General features: G+C 34.3%; 1 protein-coding gene and 1 long non-coding RNA gene across 3 annotated transcripts in view; one reads left to right on the plus strand and one right to left on the minus strand.

The window, feature by feature from the left end:
• NAALADL2 (N-acetylated alpha-linked acidic dipeptidase like 2) overlaps positions 1-16,029 on the minus strand; it is a 1,303,067-nt gene that overhangs the window by 700,145 nt on the left and 586,893 nt on the right. The gene's annotated exons all lie outside the window — the stretch shown is intronic.
• The window catches only part of LOC144379894 (uncharacterized), a 208,588-nt gene continuing 197,170 nt past the window's right edge, over positions 4,612-16,029 (plus strand). Inside the window, exon 1 of the long non-coding RNA XR_013443394.1 lies at positions 4,612-4,650. This is a non-coding gene — a long non-coding RNA (uncharacterized LOC144379894). The remainder of the gene's footprint in view (positions 4,651-16,029) is intronic.

Here is a 16,029-nt window from a genome sequence, read left to right on the forward strand (position 1 = left end):
GCCTGAATTTCTCTTTTCCCTGAACAAAACACAGAGCCTGGAATGAGAGGATGGAAAAGGAGACTTTGGTGTGCCAGATGTGAATATGGTATCCAGGGAATGGACGACACAAGAGCAGAAGGAGAAAGGAAGCAGCCTATGAAGAGGTAGCTCCTAGAAAATCCATCCCAGAACTTACCATCCCAGAATTTACCAACTTCAAGTCTCTTAAACACATTATAAAGGCATTTACTTATGCCATTCAGAACTGGTGTCTGTAATGCGGGCATACACAGAGTTAAAAACAAAATCAGGTCCTCTATTTTGAGGGGGGAAATATGAAGAGATCTATAGGAGAAGATTAATCCAACTCCCCTCCTGCACATAATACATTTCTGAAAGGAATCTATCCAGAAAAATCCATTTAGCTATGCCCAGAACAATCAAGACTGACTGTGTAGAGATTGAAGTGCCTCAGTCCATCTGCTGATGATATTTATTGCTTTTTGGCACCTTCTACATATTTACCAAGCATATGTAAAAGAAAGCTATGCTTCTTATTTCTAGGACAAAAACAGATGGTGTTCCAGTAGGTAATAATTTAATTAAATGGCTCCTAAAGCATGAACAAATTGTTCCAAAGAAAAGAAAATATTTTTATTTATTCTTTAAAAATAAGGAGGGGGAGAAAAAACTAAATAAAGTTTGACTTTTTTAAAGCAACAACATTATGGTTTACTAAATCTCCTGTTCTTAAAAACAGAGTGCTTCTCCCTCTCTATCTTCCTCCTAAATCAAAATCAAAATTATAAATAATATTGACGTTGTTCCTCAACTTTCATTAGATCTCTAAGAAATAACTTCAAATTAAAGTGAAACATTTTTACTAAAGTTGAAATCAGATATTCTTGGGATAGGACTAATTTTTGTGATAGTCAAATTAAGTTGTATAATATACTTTATGGACTAAACGGGATAGAATAAGCTACATACCTAAAATGTAGATTCTAATAACTGAAAACAAAATTTGCCATTCCAGTTAGACCCAGAAAGCCCTTTGAAGCCCCTATGATACATACATTAAAGATGTCACAATACTAGAAAGCAATAACAATTTTGCAGTGTAACAGAGTAAAGGTCAGCCACTTGAGTTTAGGATGGAAATGGTAAGAATCCCAGTAATGCCACTGCTACTTACAGACTGCATAACTTTAGGAAAGGAGATTAAGTTTTCTAAGACTCTGTTTCCTAGCTGTACATACATGCATATACCCAAACACAGAATGACAGTAGTTATGGAGTCACTCAGAACTCAATGGATAAATTCCAAGTACTTAGCACAGTTCTTAAGACAGAGTAAACATTCTACAAATGGCTGCCAATCACCATCACCTTTAAGATTTATTAAGCAATAAGAATATGTGTATAGTACTGGAGCTATAAAAATATAAACAAAATATATAAGAAATTGCTTCAAGTAAATTACAATCTATCAGCAAAGATGAAACTAACGTATATACACACTTAAACTGTAATCAAGAAGTAAACTGTGGGATTTAAAATAAGAATTCAGTAATGTTGAAATTAAGGAGGATTTTGATGGGAACTAAAGCTGTAGCTTGAAAAATGGATAGGGCTTGAGAATGAAGAAGTCACTCAAAGGAATAAGAAGATGAGCTCAAGCAGGAAGTCGGGAATGAGTCATCTGCATGTAAGAGTCAATGAAGGGACTCTCTTAATTAAGAAAAAGGTAAATACCAGGAGCTGGAAGAAATAAGTTTAGACTGATGGAAAAGGAAATAGTCTACCTATGTAAGGGTAGGTCCTTCCAGGATAAAGGCACCATGAGATTTGTGCTTCACAAAATGATGACACAGAGCAAGGAAAGCTAACATCAAGAACATTATTACAGTAAAGTAGGATAACCACATAACACAGTGAAGACTGAAACCATTTATACTTTTAGCAAAGTTGGTTTACTTAGAGGACTCAATAATTTTATGATCATTTATAATTATACTAAGTTACATTTATAATATATTTTATATTGAATACATACTTATGCTTGATAATATATATAATTAATTCTGTACTTTAATTACTAAAAAATTATAATCTTCAGAAAAAATAAAGTTAGAGGCATCATACCCCCTGATATCAAATTATATTACAAAGCTATAGTAATTAAAACAGCATAGTATTGGCACAAAAATAGACACATAGATCAATGAAGCAGACTAGAGAGCCCAGAAATAAACTCATGCATTTATGGTCAATTAATTTGTGACAAAGGAGCCATAATTTTTGACAATGGTGAAAGGACAGTCTCTTTAATAAATGGTGTTGGGGAAACTGGACAGCCATGTGCAAATGAATGAAAGTGGACCACTATCTTACACCATATACAATAATTAACTCAAAACGGATTAAAGACTTCAATGTAAGACCTAAAACCATAAAAGTCCTAGAAGAAAACATGGGCAGTACATTCCTTGACATAGGTCTTGGCAATGATTTATTTTTAATGCAAAAGCCACAAAAGCAAAAATAAGTAAGTGGGGTTACATCAAACAAAATGCTTCTGCACAGGAAAAGAAACCATCAACAAAAGGAAAAGGAAACCTATTGAAACCTATTGAAAGGGAGAAAATATTTCAAGTGACATATCTGATAATAGGCTAATAACCAAAATATATAAAGAGCTCATACAACTCAATAGCAAAAACAATCTGATTAAAAAATGGGCAGGGGGCACCTGGGTGGCTCAGTCGTTAAGCGTCTGCCTTCGGCTCAGGTCATGATCCAAGGGTCCTGGGATCGAGCCCCACATCGGGCTCCCTGCTCCGTGGGAGGCCTGCTTCTCCCTCTCCCACTCCCCCTACTTGTGTTCCCTCTCTCGCTGTGTCTCTCTCTGTCGAATAAATAAAATCTTTAAAAAAAAAAAAAAATGGGCAGAAGATCTCGATAGACATTTTTCCAAAGACATACAGATGGCCAATAGGTACATGAAAAGATTCTCTACATCATTAATCATCAGAGAAATGCAAATCAAACCACAATGAAATATCACCTCATACCTGTTAGAATGGCTATTATCAAAAAGGCAAAAATTACAAGTGTTGGTGAGGATGTAGAGAAAAGGGAACCATCATATACTGTTGCTGGAAATGTAAATTGGTGCAGCCACTATGGAAAACAATATGGAGATTCCTCAAAAATTTAAAACTAGAACTACCATATGAGCCAGCAATTCCTCTCCTGGGTATTTATTGGGAGAAAACAAAAACACTAATTCCAAAAGATTTATGCACTACCATGTTTATTGCAGCATTATTTACAATAGCCAAGATATGGAAACAACTTAAGTGCTAAGTGCCATTGATGGATGATGGATAAAGAAATTGTGGTACACACACACAGAGGAATATTATTCAGCCATAAAAAATAAAGAAAACTTGCCATGTAAGATGCTAATCTATATCAAACTAAATTCACAGACACAGAGAACAGATTGCTGGTTGTCACAGGCAGGGCGTGGGAGGTGGGAATGAATGAATGAATTATAATCATATTTCTATTATATATTATATGTACACATGAACTTTACCTTGTGCTAAGTGATAATGATAACAGCAATACATTTTCCTCATTCATATTCTCAGTCATTCATCTGTTCTCTAAACTCACTGTCAAAATGGTTGGAAAGATAGGGGGGTTGTATATTGGTATTGCTTTGATAGATGGGGAAAACCACTTGCTGATGGCTGCTATCTCACCTCCCAACTATAGAAGTGGACCCTGAGGGAGAAACTAAAGGATAGGAACTATGTTTGAGGCATTGTCATTATCTTTACACATTTAATCTCATGTCCTGAATGGTAAAGAACTACTGACACTAATACAAAAAAAAAAAAAAAAGAGAGAGAGAGAGACAGACAGATAGACATCATTCTAAAGGCAAAATTCAATCATATTTTCTTTTGGAAATTACACAACATAGTTAAGTAAGAATCCGTATGGTTTATTTTTAAGTTCTAATGACAGAGTTGGCAGAGTTTAATATATAGAAGAGATTATTAGGCATTGGACCAAGGCTTAGTTAAAAAACACAAACAGGATATCCAAGGTATTAAGTCCCATTTAATTTGTTCTTTCCACCTAAGCAGTAATCCAAATGATTCAGTAAGTAAAATGAACTTCTGATCAAGGAAACAGACATTCTAGGGTGGGAGGGATGGGGTGGCTGGGTGATGGACATTGGGGAGGGTGTGTGCTATGGTGAGCGCTGTGAATTGTGTTAAGACTGATGAATCACAGACCTGTACCTCTGAAACAAATAACACATTATATGTTAGAAGAAGAAGAAGAAGAAGAAGAAGAAGAAGAAGAAGAAGAAGAAGAAGAAGAAAGGGAAAAATGAAGGGGGGGAAATCGGATGGGGAGACAAACCATGAGAGACTATGGACTCTGAGAAACAAACTGAGGGTTCTAGAGGGGAGGGGGGTGGGAGGATGGGTTAGCCTGGTGATGGGTATTGAGGAGGGCACGTTCTGCATGGAGCACTGGGTGTTATGCACAAACAATGAATCATGGAACACTATATCTAAAACTAATGATGTAATGTATGGGGATTAACATAACAATAAAAAAATTAAAAAAAAAACTAATGATGTAATGTATGGTGATTAACATAACATAATAAAATAAAATTAATAAAAATAAACAAATAAGAAAACAGATATTCTAGTTTCCTATAACCAATAATACCCTAGATTTCAATGTCTTATCTAGAAAAACCACAATACCAGATAGCTCTAATTCTGCCTGGATATGTTTATATTGTAATATATAAGCAAACACTGCTAACTTTGGGAAAGTAGATACTTTATGAATACATTATGCTCTAGTTGTCTTACTGATATAATAGACCCTCACCAACTTGGAAAATTAGGGTTAGAATTAAGGTAAACATAGAAACCTAAAAACTACTTTGATAGCATAATATCTAGTTTAAGAACTCAAGACCTTAAAGGAAAAATCAAGATTAGATTAACTATAACACCCACATAAATAACTTCTTAATGGTTATTGTAAAAGGAGTCTGTGTATTTCTGAGATATGCAAAATGCTGCCTTCAAAGTATTACAATTCTTACATTCACTAAAAATGAAATGGTGGAGATAGCAAGCTAAGTAAAGAAATTATCAAGGGCATCCTACACAATTTAAATGAATAATAATACTTATTTTGAAGTTGGCTTTTTGTATTCTTTGGTTCTTTAGGGATCCCTCTTCTAGAATTTCAGAAAGAAGCTTACACATTCATTTTGCTTTGTTGACTTCAACATCCCACCTCCTGCTTTAGTCCCAGACATTTAGTGTAATCCAGATGCTTTATATCCAAAAACACTTTAAAAAAGCTTTTAATATACTTAAGGCCCAGTGTATTTTTTCTCAATATTTCTCTCAAGACTTTGTTGCAAAAAGTGCTATCAACTAAATAAATTAAAATAAAGAAACAGATAAATAAATAAATTGTACTTTATCAAAGGCACCCTTGTACTTCAAAGAAAACCATCAAAGTGAAAAACCACCCACAGAATGGGAGAAAATAATCCTAAATCATTTTTGACAAGGGACTTTATCTAGCATATATAAAGAACACTTACAACTTTATAATAAAAAAGACAACCCTATTTTTTAAAAAAGGCAAAGAATCTGAATAGACATTTCTCAAAGGAAAATGTTAAAAATGGCTAATAAACACATGAGAAAATGCAAAAAGTCATTAGTCGTTAGAGAAATGCACATCAAAATGACAATGAAAGACCACTTCACAGGTATCAGGGTAACTATAATAAAAAAGACAGATAGGAAGTTGATAAGGATGTGGAGAAATTGGAGTTCATAGCTGTGGGAATGTAAAATGGTGCATCTGCTTTGGAAAGCAGTCTGGCACTTCCTCACATGATCAAATATAAGGTTACCATATGATCTAGCAATTCCACTTCTAGGTTTATACCCAAGAGAAATGAAAAGAAGTATCTACACAAAGATTTGAACACAAATGTTTCAGCAGCATTAGTCATAATAACCATTAGGATGAAACAACCCAAATATCCATCAAATGATGAAAAGAAGTATACCTATACAATGGAATATTATTCAGCAATGGAAATGATTTAAGTATTGACATATACTACAACATGTGAATCTAGAAAACATATTATATGAAAGAAGTCAGTCACAAAAGACAACATATTATAAGATTCTATGTATACAGAAGGTCCAAAATAGGTAAGTCTACAGCAATAGGAAGTAGATTAGTGATTACATAGTACTAGGCAGGAAGACGGGAGGAAATGGGGAGTGACCAGGTGACTACCTAATGAATAGAAGCTTTATTTTTGGAGTGATAAAAATGTTCTAAAATTGATTATGGTGATAGTTATATAACTCTGAATACATTAAGATCATTGCATACATCATATAGGTGAATTTTATAGTATGTGATTTATACATCTTAATAAAACTATTCTTAAAAAGAAAAGTTTATTGCAAACCCCTATTACTCTTGTTCTGCGTTTTGCTACAACTTCCTTTTTCTAAACTCCAACCAAAATTCCTTCCCGTTATAAGCTGGTCCCACTAAGAGTGCTGGTAATCTATATAGGCTAGAGTCAAAAAGTTGCCAAAAAGGTATACAGAAGTAAAACTGTATATTCCAGACTTACACCAGGGAAACTTTCACATAGGAAATGTTTTGTCTTCAGGATGTGTTGTTCATTGGTAAGGTTAATGATTCTTCCCTTCTCTATACACGTACTCATGTTTGCTCCTAAAAGAAATATGCATACCTCTACAGTTTTTTGTTTGTTTGTTTCAGAAAAGTAAAGCCTGTTCTTAAATATAGGGTGTTAGAATCAGAAGCATTTTTTTTTAAAGAGCAGCTGGCTCTATTAGCAAGTATTTATGTAAAAAATTTGAATGCTGATATTACATTTACAATAATAGTACTAAATAAATAGCATTGCCCTTATCTACATGCTTAATAATGCTATTAGAATGGTAAATATATGAAAAAGCTCATTACATTTTTGTATTTTTAAATACCTTCTTGACTCCTTTAGGAATAAGGATCAAAGTTAGAAATATTCCCATCTGCAATTTTCTCTGACTTCCTATACAAACTTCAAAGAACAATTCTGTTTTTTAAATAAGTTTAAATGCTGGCTAATGTGAATGGAAGGAAAAATACTGCAGATGTTTTGTCTAATTCCACTGCATACATTATTGTTTTCCTTTCTGCTTGGCTTTTCCTTTAAGACACCCGAACATTAAATAAAACCACACTAAAGGTCACTCTGATGTAGAAACAGCCAGATTTCCAGTGTTCTCCCCAATTGTTCTACACATTTAAAGCTCAAAATGTTAAATAAACTGAAAATAAATGTTCTATTTTTTTTAAATTTCTTAAAACACTCCAAATACTTTGGGCTAGACTTGTCACTTGGAAAAAAAATCCAAAAAACAAAAAAACAAACAAATAAAACAAAAACAAACAAACATTAAGAGATCTTAATAAAATTCATTTAACTTCACAGTACATCTGCCATTTGAAAACATTTTTTTTTTTCTTCTGAACACAGCTTAATGAACCTTTAATTTACCTTTCATTCAGTATCCACTGAGGGTTGTTAAAAGACAGTCTTAAGTCAATGCACTTAATTACCATCATCATATGTTATTATGTACTGTTATATAACACCATATGCCAATTATCACGGGACTTTAATAGATACTGAATAATTACACATCTGCACACACATACCACTTGTACTATACATCTACATTTGAACTATATCTTTGAAAGTAAACAGTAATTTTCAAATATTTGTATTTGAGACATTAACTAAATGATTTATAGATTTCAAAACTAAATATCGTTTCAAGTATATTGTTCCCTAGTTATGTCTAGATATCAGACATCTTAACTTAGAATCTCTACAATAAAACAGACTTATTGTATTTAAACATCAAAACATTTCATAAGTCCAAAATAATTTATTTTAAAAAAATTATTGACTTTTAGAAAGAAGAGGTAAATAATAGGATATGCTAGGTATTTATTCATGAACTATTAGAGGATTTTTGTCATTTATCCAGTTCCCTGTCCTACTTTTAACAGTCACCCAAATTCACCCTGTGCTGTCCCCCCTGTGTTTCTCTTAGTCCTTAACACTCCTTCCAGCTGTAATTGGTCTATTATATACATTGTTATGAGAGTTATCTTTTAAAATAAAGCATATTTGGCTTCATTTCTGCCCTTTGTAAGAACTTTATTTAGACATCCATTCCTAGTATAAAGTAAAAAATCTCTTTAGCATGAAATATAAAGTTTGGTATAAGTAAGTCCCAACTTTCAAGAAAAAAAAAGTTCTCAATTTCCAGTCTCATCTAATCTTTTTTAAATGACACTGTTGGTTTGTAAATTGGTCCCCATACATAGAAAACAAGGAGAAACCAAAGAAAGAAACAAACCACTCCAGGTAGCAGGCTTAATAAACAAGAGAATGTACATATGAGGCTTGTCTTGGGCAGCCTCAAGACAAGTAGATCTCCACACCTGCCTGTCGGAATCTTAAAAGTTTATATAGAGGCCTTAAGTGGGTTTAGTCAGGTAGGCCACCCAGAGGGTCTCAGCAACGTATTGCTCTCTCAAAGCTGTGTCCTTTAAAATGGTTCCCATGGGGGAAATGGTGGGCATAACATAGTCCAAGGACAGAGGAAGGGATAAGAAGCCTTTAATTGCTCAGGTCCAGCTTGAAGGTCAACTGGTCAATCGATGATCATGTCCTCTGATGACTTTCTCCAACAATCATATTTTATATACCCATAATGAACACCTGTACACCCATTACCCAGCTAAGAAATCTACCTTATTTTATATATTCTGAGATGTTTACTTTTTCCTCCATGTTTTACTATCTCTGGATTCACAGTGAGTATTTACAATCACCCTAGTCCAGGTGGCATGTGACATATTTTTACTTGTTTATGCATGTGCTAACTCATTATTATTTGGACCAACTAGACAACTACTTCCTCTAGGTTTCAAGTTATTGGGTCATGCAAAGACCATTTGGGGAAAAAGTAGGATCCTGGTCATTGTTAAAAACACTCTACTTATACCTTCTGATAGGTCAGGAAAATGCTGGCATCAAAAGTTGCATTATATGGGGCGCCTGGGTGGCTCAGTCGTTAAGCGTCTGCCTTCGGCTCAGGTCATGATCCCAGGGTCCTGGGATCAAGCCCTGCATCGGGCTCCCTGCTCGGAGGGAAGCCTGCTTCTTCCTCTCCTACTCCCCTGCTTGTGTTCCCTCTCTCGCTGTGTCTCTCTCTGTCAAATAAATAAAATCTTTAAAAAAAAAAAAAAGTTGCATTATAGGTGTCACTGACTTAGAAGAAAGTCCCACAGACAACAATGGAATATTATATTAATCACTATTGCATTCCTACTTCTCTTCATTGCACAGAGGGTGATACTGCATTGGAGAAACATAGGCATTAATGACTCGGAGTCAAAAAGAAATATAAATGATTCATCCTCTGAATATAAAATATTTCAGGAAGAACTTACCTGTATTTTCTTTTTTATGTATAAAGAATGATAGATAATTAAAAAAAGATGTAAAGAAGCCTAAAAGAGTTCTTTCAATAAGTTTAAATTTTTTTTAAAAATTGTAATTTTTCTTTCTTAGAGATACATAAAATAATAGTGCACTTTATAAATAAACAGTTTGACAGCTTCATGACTTATATTTTGGACAAGTTGCTTAACCACTGAATTTCAATTTCCTCATCTGAAAATTGGTAATAATAATAGAACTCAGCTCATATGGTTACTGTGAGGATTAGAGGATTTAAAACAGCGCTTGACATATAAGTGCTCAATGATGTTAACTACCCCTATCTTATCAAATTGTTTTTAAGATTTTATTTATTATTTTGAGAGAAAGCACACGTGAGCAGGGGAGGGTGGGGAGGAGCAGAGGGACAGAGAGATCTTGAATGGACTCCATGCTGAGGGCAGAACCCATCAGAGGGTTGGATCCCAGGACCCTGAGATCATGACCTGAGCCAAAATCAAGAGTCAGATGCTCAACTGACAGAGCCACCCAGGCGCTCCTATCAATTGTTTTATACGGAGTTGCTTAGATGTCTCTCTAATACCTACTCTATTCCTTCATAAATACATTTGTCTTCTTACATTCTTCCTCTCCCTCTTCTTTTTCTCTTTCTTGTTTTTCTTCTTTTATGCAGAATATTTAATATATATGGGATTAGAAACAATGATATATCAACCATGAACTCCTGGTAATCATCACCCAGTTCCACTGATCATCAATCTACCCCCATCGACATTTCCATCCATATTCATTCATATTATTTTTTAAAACAAACAAAAACCTCAGACTTACCATTTTACATGTAATTATTCTAATACGTAATTCTAAATGATAACTATTTTTAACATAACTATAATATCATTATCCATTTAAAATAACTAATATTAATTTGTTAATATTATTAAATATCTAGGGAGTGTTCATACCACAAATGGTTTTGAATAAAATATACTTGAGGTATTCCAGTTAAAAAGTTGGGAAGTCGGTGGCGCCTGGGTGGCTCAGTCATTAAGCATCTGCCTTCTACTCAGGTCATGATCCCAGGGTCCTGGGATGGAGCCCCGCATCGGGCTCCCTGCTCCGTGGGAAGCCTGCTTCTCCCTCTGTTGCTCCCCCTGCTTGTGTTCCCTCTCTCTCTGCCTCTCTCTGTCAAATAAATAAATAAAATCTTTAAAAAAAAAAAAAGTTGGGAAGTCAATGCACTCGGTTAACAAAAAGATTTTCAATAACAAAGATTGAAATTATTGAGTGGAAGGAGGAAATAGGTAACAGTATTACTATGAATACCAGATTTCCCTAACTTTAGTGGTGGTAAAGGGTGGTATTTAACAGGTACTGAAAATCTGGTTTTGAGGATATTTTTGTTATATAAAGAAAATCTGACCTAAAATATCTTAATATCACCAGATACCCTCTTGCATTTTAATAGCTTTCATTAGCATTATGTTAGATTGCTATACCTTTGAGAAATGTGAGTCAAAAGTTAAACACAATTTAGCATTTATTATAAAAAATTAGTCACATCTATTTCACTTTGTTTTTCATTGCATTTTCTAGAAATACAATTTTTGGTAAATTCAATCATTAATTTAATAAATGCTTCTTGAACATTTACTATATGCCAACAGATACTCTTCTAGACACAGGGGATAGAGCAGTGAAAAGAACAACAAATATCCCTGTCCTCATGGAAGTTACTTCTAGTGGGGAGAGAAAATAAACAACAAAATTAAATTTATATTTAGTTGACACTTGAACAACATGGGAGTTAGGGGTACCAAGCCTCCAGTCTAAAATACACATGTAAATTTTGACTCCCCCAAAATGTAGCTAATAACCTACTGTTGACCAGAAGACTTACCAATAACATAAACAATCAATTAACACATATTTTGTAAGTTAAATGTACTATGTACTATATTATTTAATATAGTAAGCTAGAAAAATGAAAGAGTTAAGGGAAAAAAAAACCTTAAAGAAGAGAAAATACATTTGCAGTACCATATTATACTTATTGAAAAAAAAAAAATCCATGTATAAGTGGACTTGTGGAGTTCAAACCCATGTTGTTCAAGGGTCAACCGTAGTATGCAACATGGTGCGTTGAGGGAAAAAAACCCTGAACAGAGATAGGAAGTGGAGGTGTATAAGGGGGTTGGGAGGGTAGGGAAGGAGGTTCAGTTTTAAATAGATGGTCAAAGTCTGAACTGGTTTTTCTCATAACCATCAATCTACTCTAATCACTATCTTAAATGAGTAAGATGTCTACTAATAATGAGTATTCAATGGCACAATAACCACTGGTTTCCATTTAATTCTCCTCTTGAGTAACAGTGAACATAAAACACTGAAATTTAGCTGTAGGTCAAGCAGGCCATCTAGGATTTATGCGAAATAAAACCACAGAACTGGATTTAAATACATCCTTTCAATACTTCTGAATAAATAAAAATATAATTCATACTACTAATAAGATTAAAAATAGCAATTGGACATTTTCATTTCAATTCAAATAAGTAATTGTATTAGTACAATGAACCCAGGAAGAAGCCTCCAGCCACATGCTCCAGGTAACCGTGGTAACCTTTCTTTAGAGCTATTGCATTATGCTATCTATATGACTCCCTTCAAAATGACTTAGGATGATGATTTAGAAGAGAAATATAGAGCTTCTCTGTATTCTCATGACCAATCTCAAAACTGTAAGATCACTGCTGTTGCAATTACTTCTTTGTTAGAACACCAAGTGAGCCTTTTTTCAAGGCAACTCTAATAAGAAACAAGATAAACTTTAATCTTGTATAACCCTTTCAAATATAAAACAAAACTTAGCTTTAGGGGGAAACAATAGTGATCAAATAGTGTTTCATTAATAACTGAGAACTGAAGGCAACTGTGCTATTCAATTTATGAGTCTGGCCTCAAATGGTCTTTAATGATATAAAAATAAAAATCACTGAGTGCCAACAAGGTTGTGAACAGTCCAGCAATCTCAAAACACAGTTGATATAGTATGAATAAGCACAACACTTTTGGAAATAAGGCTAAGAAAATGTATCAAATATCTTAAAATGTCGACAGTCAGCTTCTTATAATCTAGCTAGAGGAATTAAAAGGAAATGAAACAAAAATGCATACATAAGATTGTCATTGTAATTGTTTATAAAGAAGTAGTAGGACATTTGTTTTAAACTTATATTTACCTAGTCAATTTTATTGACTATAATCAGTTGTAAAAAGGCAGTTGGGAACCTTAAAATGACACTTATAACAATGAGCATTCCAGTAGTGGGTATTTGTTCAAAATGGATAAGCCAATCTCATTTTTTTTAAAGATTTATTTATTAGAGAGAGAGAGAGAGAGATAATGAGACAGATAGAGATTGTTGGGGAGGGGCAGAGGGAATCTTCAAGCAGACTGCCCACTGAGCATGGAGCTTCACACAGGGCTCGATCCCACAACCCATGAGATCATGACCTGAGCTGAAACCAAGAGTTGGATACTCAACCAACTGAGCCACCCAGGTACCTCAGGCCATTCTCATTTTTAAGTTGAAGAGCTAACTCAGACAATAATATAGAATCAAAAAAAAAAAAAAAAAAGGAATAAGGGCGCCTGGGTGGCTCAGTCGTTAAGCGTCTGCCTTCGGCTCAGGTCATGATCCCAGGGTCCTGGGATAGAGCCCCTCATCGGGCTCCCTCCTCAAGGGGAAGCCTGCTTCTCCCTCTCCCACTGCTTGTGTTCCTGCTCTCACTATCTCTGTCTCTGTCAAATAAATAAATAAAATCTTTAAAAAAAAAAAAGGAATAAAAATTTTAACAAAGGTTTTTAGTATGACTATTTTTATTCTAGACGTACTTAGACACTTTGACATGGCCTCAAATGTTGATAACCAATTATTTGCTGTCTACTAAAATTAACTATAAAAACAACAGCTAGCATTTATTTAGAGTTTACACTACGCCTTTAGTCTTAAAACCCTTCAAACTTTGTTTTTTAATAATCCTCATTTTCAGATGAGAAACCAAGACTTTGAAAGGCTAGGTCATTTGCCTATGATCACAGTTACTAAATGGCAGTGTGGAGATGCAATTTCAAGATATACAATTCCCAGTTCTTAACCACAATGCTACACTGTCATCCTTGGTGTAAAGGCTCTATCTCTTTCAGTATTGTGAAATGGCAGCTGAAGTAAATTCTCCATGGAAAACTCTACAGCCTATTTTGATGCCATGGCTTTTACACTGTGACTGTATTTTCTGAATCACAAACCATGTCTATATGGTCTGACAAGTTCAAGTATTCTTATAAGGACAAAAATGTCAAATATATGAAGTGGAAATAGTTCTGGAAAAGACAGAATATACAACTGCTACACCATACAGTTGAAAACATAGCAGTTGATGGGGCGCCTGGGTGGCTCAGTCGGTTAAGCATCTGCCTTTGGCTCAGGTCATGATCCCAGCGTCCTGGGAAGGAGCCTTGTGTTGGGCTTTCTGCTCAGCAAGGAACCTGCTTCTCCCTCTGCCTGCCGTCCCCCCTGCTTGTGCTCTTTCTCTCTCTGTCCAATAAAAAAATAAAATCTTAAAAAAAAAACAAAAACAAAAACAAAACACACATAGCAGTTGATATGAAGAATATAAGAAAGTTAAGCGTTCAACACTAAGTGAGGACCAGACTCAAGAAATTACCTGGGACCTAGTAATAACTAGTAATAACTAGCAATTTCCTTTCTAGTATTTTGCATTGCTCAAACTTTCCTATTTTCTTTATCACCCTTTTGTTTTTGTTTCTCTCATTTTTCTCTCAACTGTTTTACAGATCTCGTTTCCTTCAAATACATGCCCTGACCAATGTTGCTCCAGGCACAGGTGGATGTGTACATCTGGCCTGATGACCTTCTGTAGTCAGCTGATACAACCAAGTAATTAACACATGCTCATACACAGACACCAAACCCGACAAGCCTATTAGGCATGAGAAATAGTTTAAATATGTTACCCATTTTATACAGGAGTATTAGAAATGTGCTAATCTCCCCTAGAGGTATGTAAATATATGTAAATATTCACAAGTATATAAAATATATGTACATATATGTAAATATCATAGATTTTTTTATGTGAAAAACTACATGTACATGAGTGATATAAATAGAAAAAGAAGAAAAAGAAAAAAATGACTTCCTTTTTAATTGATATTGGACAGATACAGGTGAAGACAACACAGTAGCCTTTGAAAAGAAAATAAGATTACGTTTCCAAAAATAAATAATTCCAAAAGGAATTAATAACGACGTGTGTTTAAAACACCTTAAGCCAATTCACAGAATTAGAAAGAGCTGAAAACATTTACACTAAAACAAGTCAGACTCTCTCTGTGGCATTGGTCTGTGTATTGATTGGGACCTTTAGGAGGCACTTGAACTCATTTGGAACATGAGAAATTATATGTCTGTGCATTTGTCCCTGTGGTGCACAGAATGGCATTCCAGTGACCCAAGAAGAATCCCCATCCTAAGGCTATCATGACATCAGAAGAAACCAACTAAATTCTCAATACAGGCACATTTCAGATTTTAGACACAGTTTTGACCCACCATTAGAGCATCCTCTTTGATGCTTTTTTTTTTTCCTAATGACACTGACACTGTATATGTTCTTAAACAAGGTCTGGAGCATTGATCCAGCAAAAAATCACAAACTTCTAACAGGGTAGTAGATCTATTGTAAGAATTATAAAAAAAAAAAATTATTCGATCATATAATATATATCACATTATTAGTATATACACTATGTACTCATTTTTCAAATGAATGTAAGTGCTATTTAGATTGATAAATACATATTTACTTTAAGTCAATATGAGTTCATAGTAGCTTTGCATCACCTACTTTATCAACAAATTTTAAAGGCCAACCGTAATGATAGGGGTCTACAACCACACAGTTTATAATAGAAAGTGTCTTCATACTTGAAATGTTTGAGATTCACTGTACTATAGCATACTTTTCTTTGGGGTGGGGACTCACTAAACACCTTAGGCAAAATGAATGTGCTACACTTTAATAATTATACTAGGATTATCAATTTTAAAAAGCCAGCCACTTTACTTCATCAATGAACTGGAGCAACACTAGAAGATTAAGAAGGCTTATCAGTTTAAGACATTTTAAGACAAGTCCAGTGGTTATAAAATTAATTTTTAATGATTTCTGCACCATCTGGGAGATTCTCATTATGTGTAATAAAAGCTAACCTAATAGTGTTTTAAAATTCCCCATTTCAATCGCTTCTCGGCCTTTTGGCTAAGATCAAGTGTAAAATTCCCCATTTCACCTAATCATCAGAGAGGTCTAAT

Source organism: Halichoerus grypus, chromosome 1 (assembly GCF_964656455.1).
Source record: "Halichoerus grypus chromosome 1, mHalGry1.hap1.1, whole genome shotgun sequence".
In the NCBI taxonomy this organism is placed as follows: Eukaryota; Metazoa; Chordata; class Mammalia; order Carnivora; family Phocidae; genus Halichoerus; species Halichoerus grypus.